The sequence below is a fragment of the Nerophis ophidion genome, linkage group LG19 (genome assembly GCF_033978795.1).
Source record: "Nerophis ophidion isolate RoL-2023_Sa linkage group LG19, RoL_Noph_v1.0, whole genome shotgun sequence".
In the NCBI taxonomy this organism is placed as follows: domain Eukaryota; kingdom Metazoa; phylum Chordata; class Actinopteri; order Syngnathiformes; family Syngnathidae; genus Nerophis; species Nerophis ophidion.
In genome coordinates, this window is record NC_084629.1 from 13395665 (window position 1) to 13415048 (window position 19384).

Below are 19384 nucleotides of genomic sequence, written 5' to 3' on the forward strand. Positions count from 1 at the left end.
AAAATGTATTTAAATTACTACAGTAGCATGATAATGTTAGCATGCATCAAGTACCGAAATATGACTGAGGCGTGTGTGGACCTACAAAATTAGCTTAAACAATAAAGACAAACTTGCATACTGTAAAAAAGGGGGCGTGGCCTGCGGGCCTGCCACAGAACAGGGTGTGCCAGGACCGGCCTCGAAGACAGCGACATGTCCAGGGTGGGCCCTGTTATCTAATCACCTGTCGCCTTTATTAGCAGCAGCCGGATTGAGACACGTTGTTGGAGTTGGAGGTGCTGCTGAGCGGACGCAGGAAGAAAAGACAGGAAAGCAGAAACTTATTGCTATTTATGTAAATAAAACAGTTTTATACGCTGAATTCCGGGCTCTGCTGGCAGTGTGTGGTGATCCGAAGAACCCACGAGTGGGCAACCTCTACACATACTAACAATGGCATGCTAACAGGTATTACATCAAGTAACTGCAAAATTTTTCAAAAAGGCTAGCATGCCAATATTAAAATGTTACCAAACAATTGTTAAAAAAATTTGCTACGGGCTATATTTTGGAAACCCCTTGTGTAAACGCTTCACTCGTGGTGCTGCTGTTTGTTTAAAATGGTGGGTTTGGCCCGCGGACTAATGGTACATTTACTCTTTGGCCCTTGGAGGCAAAAAGTTCGGGCACCGCTTCGCTCGTCTTTATTCATATATTGAAGGTGTCTCTTACAAAGTCAAAGTGTAAAACTTGGATGATGTGTCTCGTTTGGCACAATGTTAATTAGCCTGGACAATGAAGCAATCACTCCTTTTTACTAGCTTGTGGTTAAAAGAGATGCAGAGTATCCAGAGTAACAAGCCCCATCATAATTCCCCACTTTAAAGCGTATTTACAAACGTCGTGGGTTACGATTGATGTGGTTGCACGCCACACTGCGAGCTAATCTTTATTTGGCAGGGCTCAGGTCAAGGGGATCTAGTCGAGGCGGTGGCCCGCCTGATCCACTCAAGGGAAAGGTCGAGGTCAGGCTAACCACCTGACGCATTGTGAAAAACATTCTGTGTGAGGATACGGGGATTTCCACCGAAATGAGCAGCACGACCAACCGTAAACCAATTCACTTTCCCGCACGTCTACTGAAACGAACTCATTGTAGCTGCGTGACATTCCAAACAGAAGCGTGCTCCTCTGATGCCTAAGTGGGACGGAAAATGAACCAATTCATTGATTAAAAAGAAGAAGAATTCCTTTTAAATGTTGCAAGAATAATGTCATGCAGAACACAACAGCCAAAGAAAAGCTGTACTATTACAAGATGTGTATAGAGTAAAGTACAAAGGCAAAATGCAAAAAAATTAAAATAAAAAAATTTAGGAATATTTTTGCAGTATTGCATAATTAAAGTTGCAATTTAATGCAAAAAGATTTGCATAATTTTGTGAGGACATTTTATAACCCACAGATTTCAAAAGGTTAGGAAAAAAAGTAGCAGCTTAAAGGCCTACTGAAACCCACTACTACCGACCACACAGTCTGATAGTTTATATTTAGACTCCCTTTATAAATAGACTCCCTTTTTAGACCAGTTGATCTGCCGTTTCTTTTCTTTTTCTTCTATGTCCCACTCTCCCTTGTGGAAGGGGTCCGGTCCGATCCGGTGGCCATGTACTGCTTGCCTGTGTATCGGCTGGGGACATCTCTGCGATGCTGATCCGCCTCCGCTTGGGATGGTTTCCTGCTGGCTCCGCTGTGAACGGGACTCTCGCTGCTGTGTTGGATCCGCTTTGGACTGGACTCTCGCGACTGTGTTGGATCCATTATAGATTGAACTTTCACAGTATCATGTTAGACCCGCCCGACATCCATTGCTTTCCTCCTCTCCAAGGTTCTCATAGTCATCATTGTCACCGATGTCCCACTGGGTCATTATTGTCACCGATGTCCCACTGGGTGTGAGTTTTCCTTGCCCTTATGTGGGCCTACCGAGGATGTCGTAGTGGTTTGTGCAGCCCTTTGAGACACTAGTGATTTAGGGCTATATAAGTAAACATTGATTGATTGATTGATTGATTGATATCAATGATGAAATATTAACATTGCAACACATGCCAATACGGCCGGTTTAGTTTACTAAATTACTATTTTAAATTTCCTGCGGAGTTTCTTGTTGAAAACGTCGCGGGATGATGACGCGTGCGCGTGACGTCTCGGGTTAAGGGGACATATTAGCGCAGCACCACTTGGGGCTAAGAGTCGTCTTTTCATCGCGCAATTACACAGTATTCTGGACATCTATGTTGCTGAATCTTTTGCAATTTGTTCAATTAATAATGGAGAAGTCACAGTAGAAAGATGGAGGTGGGAAGCTTTAGCCTTTAGCCACACAAACACACGGTGTTTCCTTGTTTAAAATTCCCGGAGGTGAAGCTTTACTATGGATCAGAGCGGTCAAGCGCACATGGTTCCCGACCACTTGTCAACCGGCAGGTTTCGGTGAGAAAATTGTGGTAAAAAGTCGCCTCTACCGGGACTTCCCGCAGACACTGGCGTCAACACACCCATGGACACACCCCTCTGACTATCAGGTACTATCAGGTACTATTTAACTCACTAAAACACTAGCAACACAATAGAAAGAGAAAGGATTTCCCAGAATTATCCTAGTAAATGTGTCTAAAAACATCTGAATCGCTCCCAATGCAATCGCCCTTTTTTAAATTTTATTTTATTTATTTCTTTGTAGTCCTTCGCTATCAATATCCTCAGCCTCGAATCTTTCATCCTCGCTCAAATTAATGGGGAAATTTTCATTTTCTCGGTCCGAATAGCTCTTGCTGCTGGAGGCTCACATTATAAACAATGTGAGGATGTGAGCAATGTGAGGATGTGAGGACCCCTCACACCGGTGACGTCATCGTCTGCTACTTCCGGTAAAGGCAAGGCTTTTTTATTAGGGACCAAAAGTTGCAAACTTTAATGTCGATGTTCTCTACTCAATCCTTTCAGCAAAAATATGGCAATATCGCCAAATGATTAAGTATGACACATAGAATGGACCTGCTATCCCCGTTTAAATAAGAAAATCTCATTTCAGTAGACCTTTAAAGCCTGGAATTTACGGTAATCGTGATTAATCACATTTTGTTCATAGTTAACTCCAAAATTATCGCGATATCACAAATAGATAACATTTTTAATCATTAAAGCAGAACTGCACTTTTTTAGAATCGTACACAATCATTATGGGAGACATGGCGACAAATGTATTTTTTTATGCATTCTAACTTGTAATCAAATGTAAATAAAAGTCTGCTTACGTTGGAACCAATGGGAGGTCCTAGAGTCCGTCCATTGATTAAAAACATTCAAAAACCACCATCAATAAGCAACAAAATATTTATATCAGCGCTGTGATCACAAAACTTGCGTGGCTACGTTGACATCATCGGCTAATGAGCTGCTTTCACGCTTCGGAGCTTGTGCAAGTATATTCTAGATCTTAAATAATGCCTCTCACCTTGATAGTAGAAGGATGAGGACATACCGTGACAAGTTGGTACACTTTGACAGCCATTTTAGACCCGGGCATGGCGGGAAAGACACGAGAAGACGCTTGGTTTCAACCCCCTTTTCGTCGCAGGAATCATGAGTAATTCGTCATCTATATGGGAATATATGAACATCCTCACAGTCTGCATCCTAGTGACAGCAGACATGGTGCAGTAAGTGATGTTTTTATTTTTTGTTGGCTCCCATGAAGTCTACAGTGAGTAATAATTAGTGATGTTGTTGAAAGAAAGTGTGATGCATTTCACCAATTAATACCCCATTGTATGCTTAAAATGATCAAAATACGTAAATATTATGAATATGCATGTTGTTACATTACATACTGTATTTACTTACAGCATGTCTATAAAAATGTTTGGATATTTTTAAGCGCTTTGTAGGCGGAATAAGACGACCATCATAGGCTCCATTAACTTTTGAAAAAATAAATATATGTATACTTGTCTTACATAAGGATTGTGAATACTAGGAAAAATCCTTCAAATAAGTGCAGTTCTCTACGACACACAATTTTAGGTAATTAATTAATAACGTTTTTAAAACGATGACTAGAAAATGTGTTTGCTTTAATAACATGCGCGTTAAACATTATGCTTTTTAAACAGCTCAACACAAAATTGACATAAAGACGCTTTTAATGACGATTCAAAAAAATGATCTGCAGTGCGTTGGCGTATCTCTGACCGAATTTCAATTCCTGCTATAGGAGCACTTGCATTCAGAAGAGAAGAGCTACCCTTGCGTGTTTAGATACCAGTTCCACGCATCGATACCACAAAATGAGGATTATTGTGATCATGCTTTAATCGTCAAAAATGTTTGGGAATTAAATCTGTTTAATTTCTACCTGAATTAATGCTTCTGATTTCCTGTGCAGTACGTGTTGTATAAGTTTATGGTTTTCATGTTCTAACCTTCTCTATTTATTTATAAAGTGTATTATTCTGCCTCCTAAACATTCTGAAATCGCGGACTGTCAACCAGAGCAGGTTATAAAAGAATATACACTTCATTTCAGGCTGACACACGCATAACTGGTATAAGGGCATTTATTTAGGTTGAAATATCACAGATTACATGACAAAACATCTTCCTCGACATGCTAATATTCTGCTTGCTATTTTTCCCGCGCTTAACTGAACAGTAACTGAACGAAGATACAATTTTTCACGCTACGGAATGGACCGAGGGTCAAACAGGACACGTGCACATACTATCAAGCATCAAAAAAAATTACGCAGTTAAAGGAAATTATAGTTAACGCGTTATTATTGCGTTAACTTTGACAGCCCTGGATAAAATATATAAAAGTCACATTGATACTGCTATAGAAAGGTGCAAAATTTTTTTAAATAAGAGTGAAAAACATCAAATTTTAGATGAATAAAAGGGGTAATGTTACTAGAATGCTGCAAGAAATGTTTCACGATATTACAAAAACAAAAACATAAGGTTGGAGGAAAAAAAGCATATTTTTAAAAGAAGAAGAAGATTGCACAAATAGTGGAGAATAATGTTAAATATGAAGAGCATATGAAGAAAAACAGAAAAAATTAATAGCATAAAAAAATAAAGCTACGTGTTACGCAATGTTCTGGGTAAAATTCCAAGAATTAAGTTGTAACTTTATCATCAAAAACTTCTGAAAGTTTTACCTAAATTGTCTTTTTTTAACAAGAACTTCATGAGAATAAAGTTGTAGAGAATTAAGTCAAACATTTTATGGAAGAAATGTTGGAATGTGAAAAGGTTTGTTTTTGTGATAATAGAAGAGTTCAATCGTAATCTGACCAAAATAAAGTGATATTTTGACAAGAAATGTTGTAAAGTTTTAGTAATAATTTCGAAAATACAATATACAATTTTGCATGAATGGAATTTTGACAGTTTTAAAATAAAGTAACTTTTTTTAACACCAAAAATAAATAAAAAATATCAAAATAAAAAATTGTAAGGTTATACAAAAAATATAAGTTTTACAAGATCACAAGTTGGAATATAATATTACAAAATAAAGTCGCAATTTGACGAGCATTTTGACCAAAGATGTTGCAATATTGAGAGAAAACAACTTTAAAATCAAAAATACACCAATTTTACTGGAATTGAGTCGTAACGTATAACAATTAATCCACATTATCGAAATTTTAAAATCGTCCTCATATACACAAAACTATATATTCTACAAAATTATGACAAGTAATATCTTGATGCGATAAAAGCCGTTATGTCACAAGGAGAAAGCGCAATAGCACAAAATAAAGTCGTAACTTGTGTGACAATCTGTCACTTCATTTCTGTTAGTTTTTCGTGTTTTTGTATTTACTTCCTGTTCAGTGCTCTTATTTTGTTGTATTTCCTGTTTTATTCACGGAGCACTGTTGTTTTTCTGTTTTCGTTGATTGGCAGCGGTTCACACCTGCTGTCAATCACACTAGTCTCTATTTATGTTTCACTCGAGCACTCCTCAGTGCTCGATGATAAAATCTATGTTGGAGAATTTACTATGCAAGACTGCTTCATGTTTATTTCTGTTTCTTATGAGTATTAAATTATTTTCTTACCTTCACTCAACTCTCCTGGATTCTTGCATACTCGGGGACACACAACAGCAGACATGCGAGTTCCCAACAACTTGATAAAAGAAAATATCAGATTTTAGCATTATAAGCCTGTAAAAATACGAGGATTTTTTTTTTTTTACCATTATTGGTGACTTATATTGAAGAATAAATTAATATTTTTGAGAGAAAATTTCACGATATTCCTGGAACAAAGCATAAATCTACAAAAATAATGTTTCAAAAATAAAGCTACGTTTCCGGTAAGTTTACAAAAGAAAAACATTCGATTGTACAAGAAATCTCTTGACATTATGACAATAAAGTCGTATTTTTATTAGATAAAAATCGTAAGTTACACATGAAACACAATTTTTTTGGAGGGCGGAATCGCAATATTGCAAGAACGGCGTCAAGCATTAGATTTTTTTTACAAAGATAAAGTCGTAATGTTACTAAATAAAGTCATATGTTTACAAGAAAAAGGTTTCCGTATTCATAGACTCAAATCCGAATGTTCATAGGAAACACTCGTTTTACGTCAGTGGTGTCCAAAGTCCAGCTCATTTTTTTAGTGGTCCTCGACATAGTGCATGAACAAAATACATTAATATATCATGACGTCTGAAACGTTGCTTTTAGTTAGGATAGCTTATCTTATTCTGACCTACAGTGCATTGCTTTCATTATTTTTTATGCGCAAAATGTATCAAAGTGGCCAAACCCGATCTTTGTTGCGCTACTCAGTTATGAAACAAAAAGAAAGTTGTGTCATAATTTATTTATACAACGAATGCAAACCTCCCATTTGGAAGGCATTGTGTCATAACAATGTCAAATTAGTGAAGTGTTTGTTTTCAGTCACTCAGTTTGCACCTTCTAAGCAAGATAATGTCGAGATTACAGTAATGATATTAGCCCACCATGAAACCGTTTGCTCTGCAGGTAATGGTTACTTTGGAGTCGCAGCTCAATTTAGCAGCATTAGCGGGCTGCCAATGGGATTAAAACACTTAAAGATGTTAAGGTTTTGGATTGCAAAACCCCCCGAGCCAAGCTAAGTGCTGACCCCCGACCACATGGCAGCGACTCTCCTTGTTTGCATGCAAAAGCGGCGTTGTTTACGGGATTAACCCTTCGGAAGATCACGCTATTTAGGCCCCTGGATTTGTAGACGAAACATAGCAAGCTCTTGCTAAAATATTGATTTAATAATATTCACTTGGATTATTGAAAATTTTTAACACATTGGAGTCAGATATGCAAGCCTTTGAATATTCTTGTCGAGCTTTTTACATTTATTTGGCAGGTTAGTATGCTACTTCCTGGACACTACATGGACTGGATTTCTACCAATGCACTAATTTACCACAATGTTTATTTTTAATTTTAAGGGAATATGACATTACACAAAGTCAAAACTCTGGGAAATAAATACATTATTGATTGATAAAGAAGTATAAAGTTTTAAATTCTGCTTTAAAAATCACACTGTTTCAAAAAAAAAAATTGAAAAAAAAATAAAAAATAAATATGATGAGTTGGCGACTTGTCCAGGGTGTACCCTGCCTTCCGCCCGATTGTAGCTGAGATAGGCGCCAGCGCCCCCCGTGACCCCGAAAGGGAATAAGCGGTAGAAAATGGATGGATGGAAAAACATTTTTTGAAAATAAATACATTATATATATATATATATATATATATATACACACACACATATATATACGCACAATGTTTTCTCGGTAGATGACAAAAATTCTTAAAAGTTTGAAAAATAATATGAAATGTTATATTCATATATATATATATATATACATACACACACACATATATATACGCACAATGTTTTCTCGGTAGATGACAAAGATTCTCAAAAGTTTTAAAAATAATACGAAATATTATATTCTTGTGTAATTTCCACATGTTTTATTTTGTTAAATGCCTGAAAGCAGCAGAGATAGGCCACCCAGCTCCCTCCGCGACCACAATAGGGACAAGCAGTAGGAAATGGATGGGTGCATGGATGGATGGATGTATGTATGTATGTATGGATTTTACAGATTTTTTGTCAAATGCCATCCATCCCTTTCCTACCGCTTATTCTCTTCGGGGTTGCGGGGGGGCGTTGGTGCCTATCTCAGCTATAATCAGGCTTAAGGCAGGGTACACCCTGGACAAGTCGCCACCTCATCGCAGGGCTTTTTTGTCAAATGTATTTTTTAAAATATTTTGTCTTTGCCATGTGTCTCCTAAGACCTCACTGTTAGCTTTGTAAGGTCACGTTAGCTCTAAACTAAACACAAAAACAGGCACTTTCTGTTAAACTAATTTGCTTATTATAGGATGTATTAAAATGTGACAATTCTCTTTGGGGGTCGCGGGGGGCGCTGGTGCCTATCTCAGCTACAATCGGGCGTAAGGCAGGGTACACCTTGGACAAGTCGCCACCTCATCACAGGGCTTTTTTGTCAAATGTATTTTAAAAAGTATTTTGTTTTTGCCATGTGTCTCCTAAGACCTGATTGTTAGCTTTGTAACGTCACGTTAGCTCTAAACTAAACACAAAAACAGGCACTTTCTGTTAGACTAATTTGCTTATTATAGGATGTATTAAAATGGGACAATTTTTTCCAGAAATAACAAAATTCATCCGCCATTTCAACTCTTGTTGAAAGATTTATTTTACTTTTTGTTAGTAATATTGCTCATGTATTAGTTATATATTTACATTAACAAAATATCCAAAAGGTCAATAGAAGATTATTTTAAGTCAATTAAAAATTAATAATTATGCCTAAAACAGATTATATATCTGAAATCAAGGTACATTTAGTTTTTTTGTTTCATGGAGTGAAATTACTGACAAAACTCCACAATCACACAAAAATGTTTTTACTCACATCCAACGATTAGCGATTGAAGAAAATATATATATATATTTTTTTTAATTTTAATTCAAACAAATCCAATAAATATCGAATATCTAAAAATCACTATATATTTTTAGCAGTCCTATATAATGATTGTATATCTACCTAACAGTAACAATAGCCATGTGCCTTTGTGACAGCATTTTTTTTTTTTTTTTTTGATGACAATAAACTTGATCGGATTAGCAGCAAAAATGTTTTCTTCCTTGGCACATGTGCCACTAGTCCAGTCCTTCTCACATAGTGGGTGGGGCAGGCTCCCCGAGAATAGAGGTCCCCAAACTTTTTGACTCAAGTGGCTGACTTAAAACAATATATATATCTGTATTTATATATATATCTATATATATATATGTATATATAGATCTCTCTCTCTCTCTCTCTCTCTCTCTCTCTCTCTCTCTCTCTCTCTCTCTCTCTCTCTCTCTCTCTCTCTCTCTCTATATGTATATATACAAACCCCGTTTCCATATGAGTTGGGAAATTGTGTTAAATGTAAATACAAACGGAATACAATGATTTGCGAATCCTTTGCAACCCACATTCAGTTGAATGCACTACAAAGTGGGATTGAAAGTGGAATTCTTAATCATTATTGCTTAATGTACAGCTTAAGTTGTTCAACAGTCCGGGGTCTTGTTGTCGTATTTTACGCTTCATAATGCGCCGCACATTTTCGATGGGAGACAGGTCTGGACTGCAGGGGTGCCAGGAAAGTACCCGCTCTCTTTTACTACGAAGCCACGCTGTTGTAACATGTGGCTTGGCATTGTTTTGCTGAAATAAGCAGGGGCGTCCATGATGACGTTGCTTGGATGACAACATATGTTGCTCCAAAACCTGTATGGACCGTTCAGCATTAATGGTGCCTTCACAGATGTGTAAGTTACCCATGCCTTGGGCACTAATACACCCCCATACCATCACAGATGCTGGCTTTTGAACTTTGCGCCTATAGCAATCCGGATGGTTATTTTCCTCTTGGTTCCGGAGGACACCACGTCCACAGTTTCCAAATATAATTTGAAATGAGGACTCGTCAGACCACAGAACACTTTTCCACTTTGCATCAGTCCATCTTAGATGAGCTCGGGCCCGGCGAAGCCGGCGGCGTTCCTTTGTGTTGTTGATAAATGGCTTTCGCTTTGCATAGTAGAGTTTTAACTTGCACTTACAGATGTAGCGACCAACTGTAGTTACTGACAGTGGTTTTATGAAGTGTTCCTGAGCCCAAGTGGTGATATCCTTTATACACTGATGTCGGTTTTTGATGCAGTACCGCCTGAGGGATCAAAGGTCCGTAATATCATTGCTTACGTGCAGTGATATCTCCAGATTCTCTGAACCTTTTGATGATTTTAAGGACCGTAGATGGTAAAATCCCTAAATTCCTTGCAATAGCCCGTTGAGAAATGTCGTTCTAAAACTGTTCGACAATTTGCTTACAAATATATATATAAATCTCTTTCTCACCCCGGTGGAGTGGTATCTGTGTCATCCTCAAAATCGGGTCCTCTACCAGAGGCCTTTGAGTTTGAGGGTTCTGCGCAGTATCTTGGCTGTTCTTAGGACTGCGCTCTTCTGGACTGAGGCTTCAGGTGTTGTTCCTGGGATCTGTTGCGAGCCACTCTCCCAGTTTGGGGGTTACTGCTCCGAGCACCCCCACTACCACGGGGACCACGCTAGCCTTGACCATCCATATCCGTTCTGGCCGCTCATTCAACTCTTGGTACTTCCCAAGTTTTTTGTGTTCCTTCGTCCTGATGTTAAGAGTCAGCTGGGATTGCCACATCTATCACCACCACCCTTTTTTGCTCTTTGTCCACCTCGTGCACTAATTGACTGAAAGAGTGCGCACTTGATGTCACGTTATTGATGGCAAAAATGCATTTTTAGACAATATGATTTGCCTCGGGCAGCACGGTGGTAGAGGGGTTAGTACATCTGCCTCACAATACGAAGGTCCTGATCTTTCTGTGTGGAGTTTGCATGTTCTCCCTGTGACTGCGTGGGTTCCCTCCAGGTACTCCTTATCCTCCCACCTCCAAAGACATGCACCTGGGGATCAATCAATCAATCAATCAATGTTTACTTATATAGCCCTAAATCACTAGTGTCTCAAAGGGCTGCACAAACCACTACGACATCCTCGGTAGGCCCACATAAGGGCAGGGAAAACTCACACCCAGTGGGACGTCGGTGACAATGATGACTAGGAGGAAAGCAATGGATGTCGAGCGGGTCCAACATGATACTGTGAAAGTTCAATCCATAATGGATCCAACACAGTCGCGAGAGTCCAGTCCAAAGCGGATCCAACACAGCAGTGAGAGTCCCGTTCACAGCGGAGCCAGCAGGAAAGCATCCCAAGCGGAGGCGGACCAGCAGCGCAGAGATGTCCCCAGCCGATACACAGGCAAGCAGTACATGGCCACCGGATCGGACCGGAGCCCCTCCACAAGGGAGAGTGGGACATAGAAGAAAAAGAAAAGAAACGGCAGATCAACTGGTCTAAAAAGGGAGTCTATTTAAAGGCTAGAGTATACAAATGAGTTTTAAGCTGAGACTTAAATGCTTCTACTGAGGTGGCATCTCGAACTGTTACCGGGAGGGCATTCCAGAGTACTGGAGCCTGAACGGAAAACGCTCTATAGCCCGCAGACTTTTTTTGGGCTTTGGGAATCACTAATAAGCCGGAGTCCTTTGAACGCAGATTTCTTGCCGGGACATATGGTACAATACAATCGGCAAGATAGGATGGAGCTAGACCGTGTAGTATTTTATACGTAAGTAGTAAAACCTTAAAGTCCCATCTTAAGTGCACAGGAAGCCAGTGCAGGTGAGCCAGTACAGGCGTAATGTGATCAAACTTTCTTGTTCTTGTCAAAAGTCTAGCAGCCGCATTTTGTACCAACTGTAATCTTTTAATGCTAGACATGGGGAGACCCGAAAATAATACGTTACAGTAATCGAGGCGAGACGTAACAAACGCATGGATAATGATCTCAGCGTCTTTAGTGGACAGAATGGAGCGAATTTTAGCGATATTACGGAGTTGAAAGAAGGCCGTTTTAGTAACGCTTTTAATGTGTGCCTCAAACGAGAGAGCTGGGTCAAAGATAATACCCAGATTCTTTACCGTGTCGCCTTGTTTAATTGTTTGGTTGTCAAATGTTAGAGTTGTATTATTAAATAGAGTTCGGTGTCTGGCAGGACCGATAATCAGCATTTCCGTTTTTTTGGCGTTGAGTTGCAAAAAGTTAGCGGACATCCATTGTTTAATTTCATTAAGACACGCCTCCAGCTGACTACAATCCGGCATGTTGGTCAGCTCTAGGGGCATGTAGAGTTGGGTGTCATCAGCATAACAGTGAAAGCTAACACCGTATTTGCGTATGATGTCACTTAGCGGCAGCATGTAGATGCTGAAGAGTGCAGGGCCAAGGACCGAACCCTGGGGAACTCCACACGTTACCTTAGCGTAGTCCGAGGTCACATTGTTATGGGAGACACACTGCATCCTATCAGTAAGATAAGAGTTAAACCAAGACAGGACTAAGAAATAGTATCCATCTATCCGGGATGAGTTGATAGGCAAAACTAAATTGGCCCTAGTGTGTGAATGTGAGTGTGAATGTTGTCTGTCCATCTGTGTTGGTCCTGCCATGAGGTGGCGACTTGTCCAGGGTGTACACCGTCTTCCGCCCGAATTCAGCTGAGCTAGGCTCCAGCACCCCCCGCGACTCCAAAAGGGACAAGCGGTAGAAAATGGATGGATGAATAGATGAGTTGCCTGAGCTGCTAGGAGACGCCGAGAGTAACAAGCAGAAGAAACTCGATGAAAAAGGACAGATTTTAAAAAATTATTTAAAAAATTTCAAACTTGGGGCCGGATGCGGGCATTAGTTTGGGGGACCCCTGCCCTAGAAAACGGACGGATAGATGGATACTATTTCTAGTCACGATGGAAACTGCGGGAAGGGGGGGTATATACAAAATATTTTCTCCTGCCTAGGGGGGGCATAACAGAAAATAACTGACAAGCACTGCAGTACTCCAAGGTGGTTTGAAGGAAATAATCAGCGCCATTTTGTCGTAAAACTGCTAACAAACAAGTAATCAGCCATCAATAGAATACATCTCACCTTTGCGGTTTCATGCTCATGGCGATTAAGTTCTTGCAGTATCGAGACTTTGGAGGAAGCTTTTGATCTGACCATTGACATCGCAGTCTAGAAGGGGGGAAGGATCAACATCATTACCATTGTACCCAGTTTGACCAGCTGACCCCCCATCCCCCAAACGCACACCAACACCTGTGACCTTTGTGAGACATGTTTATGATGACAGACATGTCGGAGGGTGGCGGTCAAGGCCTTTGTTTGTGACAAGCGAGGAAACAAGGGATAGCATTCCGGTAATAGATGAAAGATGAGAGTGCGGATGAAAGTAAAAGGGGGGGGGGGGTTATCTCCTGTGCAGTACATCGATCTGTTTGTGTTTCATGAAGGGCGGGTGAGCGGGTTTGTGTTGGCCTCCGTCCCAGCAAAAGTGCTGAGGTAGTGGCTGCTGCAGCTCACTGCGCAGTGGAAGCACGACTACTACTACTAAATTAGCAATATCAACTTTTATGAGCTCGCCTCCGCTGTCTGGAAGGAGGAATTAAACACAAAGAAATACATGAAAAATACTCACCCACACAGAGGACGTGTAAAGTGGATTTAAATCATCAGTACCTGCCTCCCTCTTGTGGCTCATAGAAGTACTGCAATCTCCTGCATGAACTCACGGGTAATAAATAATAATGCTGAAAGATGGACACAACACACAGTCCAAATTACTTTACTGCATGTTGACAAATGTGGAAACTCTAATATAATCAGTAAATATATATTTTATATTAAATGTAACTAAACCTTTATAGTATTTATGTTATTGTAGCCTTTTTTATGGACTTGCCTCTTTGTGATGTTAAAGGCCTACTGAAACCCACTACTACCAACCACGCAGTCTGATAGTTTATACATCAATGATGAAATATTAACATTGCAACACATGCCAATACGGCCTTTTTAGTTTACTAAATTGCAATTTTAACTTTCCCCCGAGTTTTTTGTTGAAAACGTCGCGGAATGATGCGTGACGTCACGGACTGTCAGGAAATGTTAGCGCTGCACCACTAGTGGCTAAAAGTCGTCTGCTTTAATCGCATAATTACACAGTATTTTAGACATCTGTGTTGCTGAATCTTTTGCAATTTGTTCATTTAATAATGGAGACTACAAAGAACAATGCTGTTGGTGGAAAGCGGTGGATTGCAGCTGTCTTTAGCACCGAGACACAGCCTGTGTTTCTTCGTTTGTTGTGAAGCAGAAAGGTCAAGCGAACATGTTTTCTCTACGTCAACCAGCATGTTTTGGGATGGGGAAATAGTGACATATATTTTACCGGAGACATCAGTGGATTATTCGTCGTCCTGCAGTAGCTGTCAAAAAAGGCAGCTGTGAGCTTGGCTCCTCGGCTTCTCTCTGAGACACTGCGTGTTCACCGCAGCCATCCGACCTCGAGGTATAGCTTTACAATCTTTAAAATCTCACTAAAACACTATTAAAACAATAAGCAGATAAGGGATCTTCCAGAATTATCCTAGTAAATGTGTGTAATTACATCTGAAATGCTCACACTGCCGCCGCTTTTTTTTTTTTCTAGTCCTTCACTATCAATATTTGTATTTAAAAAGAGTTATAAAAAGAGAAAACTGAAATTATATCAAACTGAGTTTTGATTTAGATTGGACATGTCATTGTGAAAATGCTTAAAGGAAAATGGAAAAGTATGTTGGAGTTTGGGTGTTGGTGGAGGGAACAGTTATAAATTCATCTAAAATACTGTAATTTGTGTTAAAAAAGGGGCAGATAAATATAAGAATATTATTCTTCCATCTGCTCCTTTCTGATCATGGAAATGTATAAGAAAAAAAAGAAAAAAACAATGAAAGTGTCAATTGTACGTGGCTTGTAAATATGCATTTTCATGAAAGGAATAAAATATAAATGATGACGATGAACATCCTAATTCACAAATCTTTCATCCTCGCTCAAATTAATGGGGAAATTGTCGCTTTCTCGGTCCGTATTGCTCTTACTGCTGGTGGCTCCCATTATAAACAATGTGAATATGTGTGGAGCCCTGCAACTCGTGAGGTCACGCGCACATACTTCCGGTAAAGGCAAGGCTTTTCTATTAGCGACCAAAATTTGCAAACTTTATCGTCGATGTTCTCTACTAAATCCTTTCAGCAAAAATATGGCAATATCGCAAAATGATGAAGTATGACATATAGAATGGACCTGCTATCCCCCTTTAAATGAGAAAATCTTATTTCAGTAGGCCTTTAAATTCCTATTATAAGCTGTCATACAGTATATGCCTTGAGCTCTTATTTTTAAGACGCTAAGAGCGGAAGTGGTGTGACGTATGTGTTTTGATTTATTGATTGATTGAAACTTGTAATAGTAAATTGCACAGTACATATTCTGTACAATTGACCACTAAATGGTCACACCTGAATAAGTTTTTCAACTTGTTTTAAGTCGGGTTCCACGTAAATAATCACGTTGGAGTTGAGTTTTGGAAGAACGAAGAACTTTATTTCGCACAACTCCACCACACACGTCACCCCACTTCCGCTCTTGGCGCCTTCAAAATAAGAGCTAAAGGCGTATACTGAATGATAGCTTATAAAAGGAACTTAACATCACAAAGAGACAAGTCCATAAAATAGGTTACATTACGAACCTAAAGGGACATTTTTCAAAGCAAAAAATATAACAAAAACAACATTTGCTCGCTTATGTCAGCGTTAGTGGTTTAACAGTTCCAGAACCGTAATTTTTCACAATTACCAAGGTTATGTCATTTTTATTTTTTTTGTAACTCGGAGTAATATAAGTGGTGTTTACGCCAGTCACTCACCATGTCTCATCAACAAGTCCAAGAGAAGCAAGGCACCATTTGGAGTCATGTTGTTGTTATGACATAATATACATTCATTGACTATGTAAAGATGTTAGCTAACACCCAAAGCAAATGCACGTGCATGTGTTACGTACGTACGCAGTGACGTCATTACGTACGAGAAACCGGAAGAGGGCGGGACATAACACTGGAAAGTTAGCACCCTCAAGACATCTGTAAATGTTGCAAAGAGCCCATTTAATAATATATGACACAAAAAAGTGGCAATACACTAGGAAAGTCAATTTACGCTTTTTTGTGACATTTTCAAAACATGATCTTTAATATGACTCATTTTAAGTTGATTTTAAAAGTTTGTTATAATTTATTGTTTTCAGAGACTTCGTATTGTACATTCTGAAGATTTGATATGTTTGATATGAGGGTTTTTTTTTCTGTGTTTGTTTTTTTCAAGCCAATTTCTTGAGTCATTTCAAGCAGAAAAAAAAATAAAAATCCATCCATCCATTGTTTACCGCTTGTCTCTTACGAGGGGGAGAGGGGCATGTGCTGGATGGAGCTTATAGGTTCAACAAAACCAAAGCAAAAGTGAGTGGACTGCTTACAATATTAAAGCCCCTCTATTTTGTTCATCGTGTTCACTTTGCAGGTGAGAACAACAACAAAACATAGTTCACAATACCGTTAAAGAGAAACATTGTACAAATTGACATGTTAACAGTAAGTATACATAGTGATATTTTATGCATATATATATATATATATATATATATATATATATATATATATATATATATATATATATATATACATATATATATATATATTCCCTTTTGGGGTTGCGGGGGGCGCTGGCGCCTATCTCAGCTACAATCGGGCGGAAGGCGGGGTACACCCTGGACAAGTCGCCACCTCATCGCAGGGCCAACACAGAAAGACAGACAACATTCACACTCACATTCACACACTAGGACCAATTTGGTGTTGCCAATCAACCTTTGGAAGTGGGAGGAAGCCGGAGTACCCGGAGGGAACCCACGCATTCACGGGGAGAACATGCAAACTCCGCACAGAAAGATCCCGAACCATATATATATATATATATATATATATATATATATATATATATATATATATATATATATATATATATATATATATATATATATATATATATATATCCATCCATTTTGTACCGCTTATTCCCTTTCTGGGTCGCGGGGGGCGCTGGCGCCTATCTCAGCTACAATCGGGCGGAAGGCGGGGTACACGCTGGACAAGTCGCCATCTCATCACAGGGCCAACACAGATAGACAGACAATATATACGTATATATATATATATATATATATATATATATATATATATATATATATATATATATATATATATATATATATATATATATTTATTTCACCCCACCTAGTGTGTGTGTGACTATCAGTGGTACTTTAACTTACAAAATATATATATAGAAAGAAGAAATCAATTATTTAAAAAAAATGTTGAGAATGGATGCAAAGGATGTAAAATCAACATGTTGGGACTTTTTCATATTTTTTTTGGTTTATTTTGTTATTAATGGAAAACAAAAATAAAATTACAACGACATGCATAAGACATTGGTAGTTTTTCTTTCTTCTTTCTGTTTCTGTTTTTTAAATACACTGGGATTGGTGTAATAAACTTCAGCTTCCATTTCAGTACTATATGTATATTCAAAACATGTCTTCTCTTTATCTGGCAAAATGTTTAAAAATGTCTGAATGAATGAAACTTGAATGAAAATGAAACTTGAGCAGATTCCAAGTTTGGAAATGTGTGTTTTCAATGCTTCTCGACAAAAACATCTCGTTCTGCTGTAGACTCTAAACTGTGGGACGCTCTTCCACCAGACTGTGGGGCGGCTTGTTATTACGGAGAGCAGTCTCAATGCAGAGATACCCAGATGAGATTCTTCAACCATCTCAGTCTGGGACCAAACTCTATCCACCGAGTTGATAACGCTCAACCCCACAGTGTTGTTTATCCAAGATTAGATCCGTAATTTGTCAGTCTGTTCGCCCAAACTGTGGGATCATCTTTTGTGGTCATGTTAGGACTGAAGTGACCAACACGTCACTGTCCATAGTCTCACAGTCTCATCAAAAGGTTCAGAGAAACTGGAGAAAATCACTCCACGTGGGCAGCATTGAATGACCGTGACCTTCGATCCCTCAGACGGCGCTGTATCAAAAACCGACATCAATCTCTAAAGGATATCTCCACATGGGCTCTGGAGCACTTGAGCAAACTCTGTCACTAAAAACAGTTTTGTTTAACATTTAACATAACATTTTCCTGATATGTTGCACAGGTTGATAATTAGCGACAGGAAGTATAAATTATATATAGTCATGACCGTAACGGTAAAAAAGTAAAAGCTGCTTTCCTTTCACCTTTCAGGACACTTTGCAACCACACTCCCTCCGGAACCCAAAGACTTTGGTTTCCCGGACCCTGCCAACAACTCCTGGTTGAGGAGTGCGGTGCCGTCCCACAGCGGTGTGTGAACCTTGCTGCTGAGGCTCTTGGCAGATTTGACATTGTTTATGATAGAAAGCAAAGCCAAAGAAGCATAATCACGACGGTAAAATGAGTAACACTGGGGGTACACGGGCCCTTATCTTGTGGTGATTTAGATCTTTTTAATCTTATTTTTTTATATACAATTATATTGGATATATACTCTATGTATACATGAAATATGTGGTATAAAAATAATGATACAACTTACTCATAACAAGATACAAAATCTCATCTTGACTTATGACATACATATGCGCAAAGATGGCCCAAACATTTTATTTCAAAAAAACAAACAATACTAATAATATTTTGTACATTGAAAATAATGAATTTATTCAGAATCAGAATTAATTAAAATCGAGATTCGGTTGTGAAGTAATTTTTTAACAACCCTATGGAGGGTGTTGATTTGCGAAGCATTTTTTTTCCGATGGTAGCTGTTTTTAATGTAAAAAAAAAAATGTTAATGATGTCGTAATTACATTTTAGTAGTAAACTATAAATGGCATTTATTGGCTGTAATGATTTTAGACACAATACAAAATATCGTGTTTGCTTGGCACATAATTTAATATACAAACAAATAAGCTTTCAGCGCTAAATGTACTGGCAAGAATCATTGTTGCAACAGAAGTATTCATTCACAGACGTTGAATTGTTAAACTTGGGTACAGGTGTCGGGTCTACTTAGGTTTTTTCAAAATAAAACAATTATTTATTATTTTCATACGCCTCACGTTTTGTATGACTAGGTTATCAAATAAAATGCATGCCAAAATGTTGCTCAATAAA

General features: G+C 38.6%; 1 long non-coding RNA gene across 1 annotated transcript; it reads right to left on the bottom strand.

The window, feature by feature from the left end:
• Positions 1-634: 634 nt before the first annotated feature.
• LOC133537749 (uncharacterized) lies at positions 635-16787 on the bottom strand. Its single transcript, XR_009802824.1, has 4 exons — positions 16022-16787; positions 13742-13853; positions 13192-13278; positions 635-1180 (listed from the first exon to the last, which is right to left on the bottom strand). It is a non-coding gene; the product is annotated as an uncharacterized LOC133537749 (long non-coding RNA).
• Positions 16788-19384: the final 2597 nt, after the last annotated feature.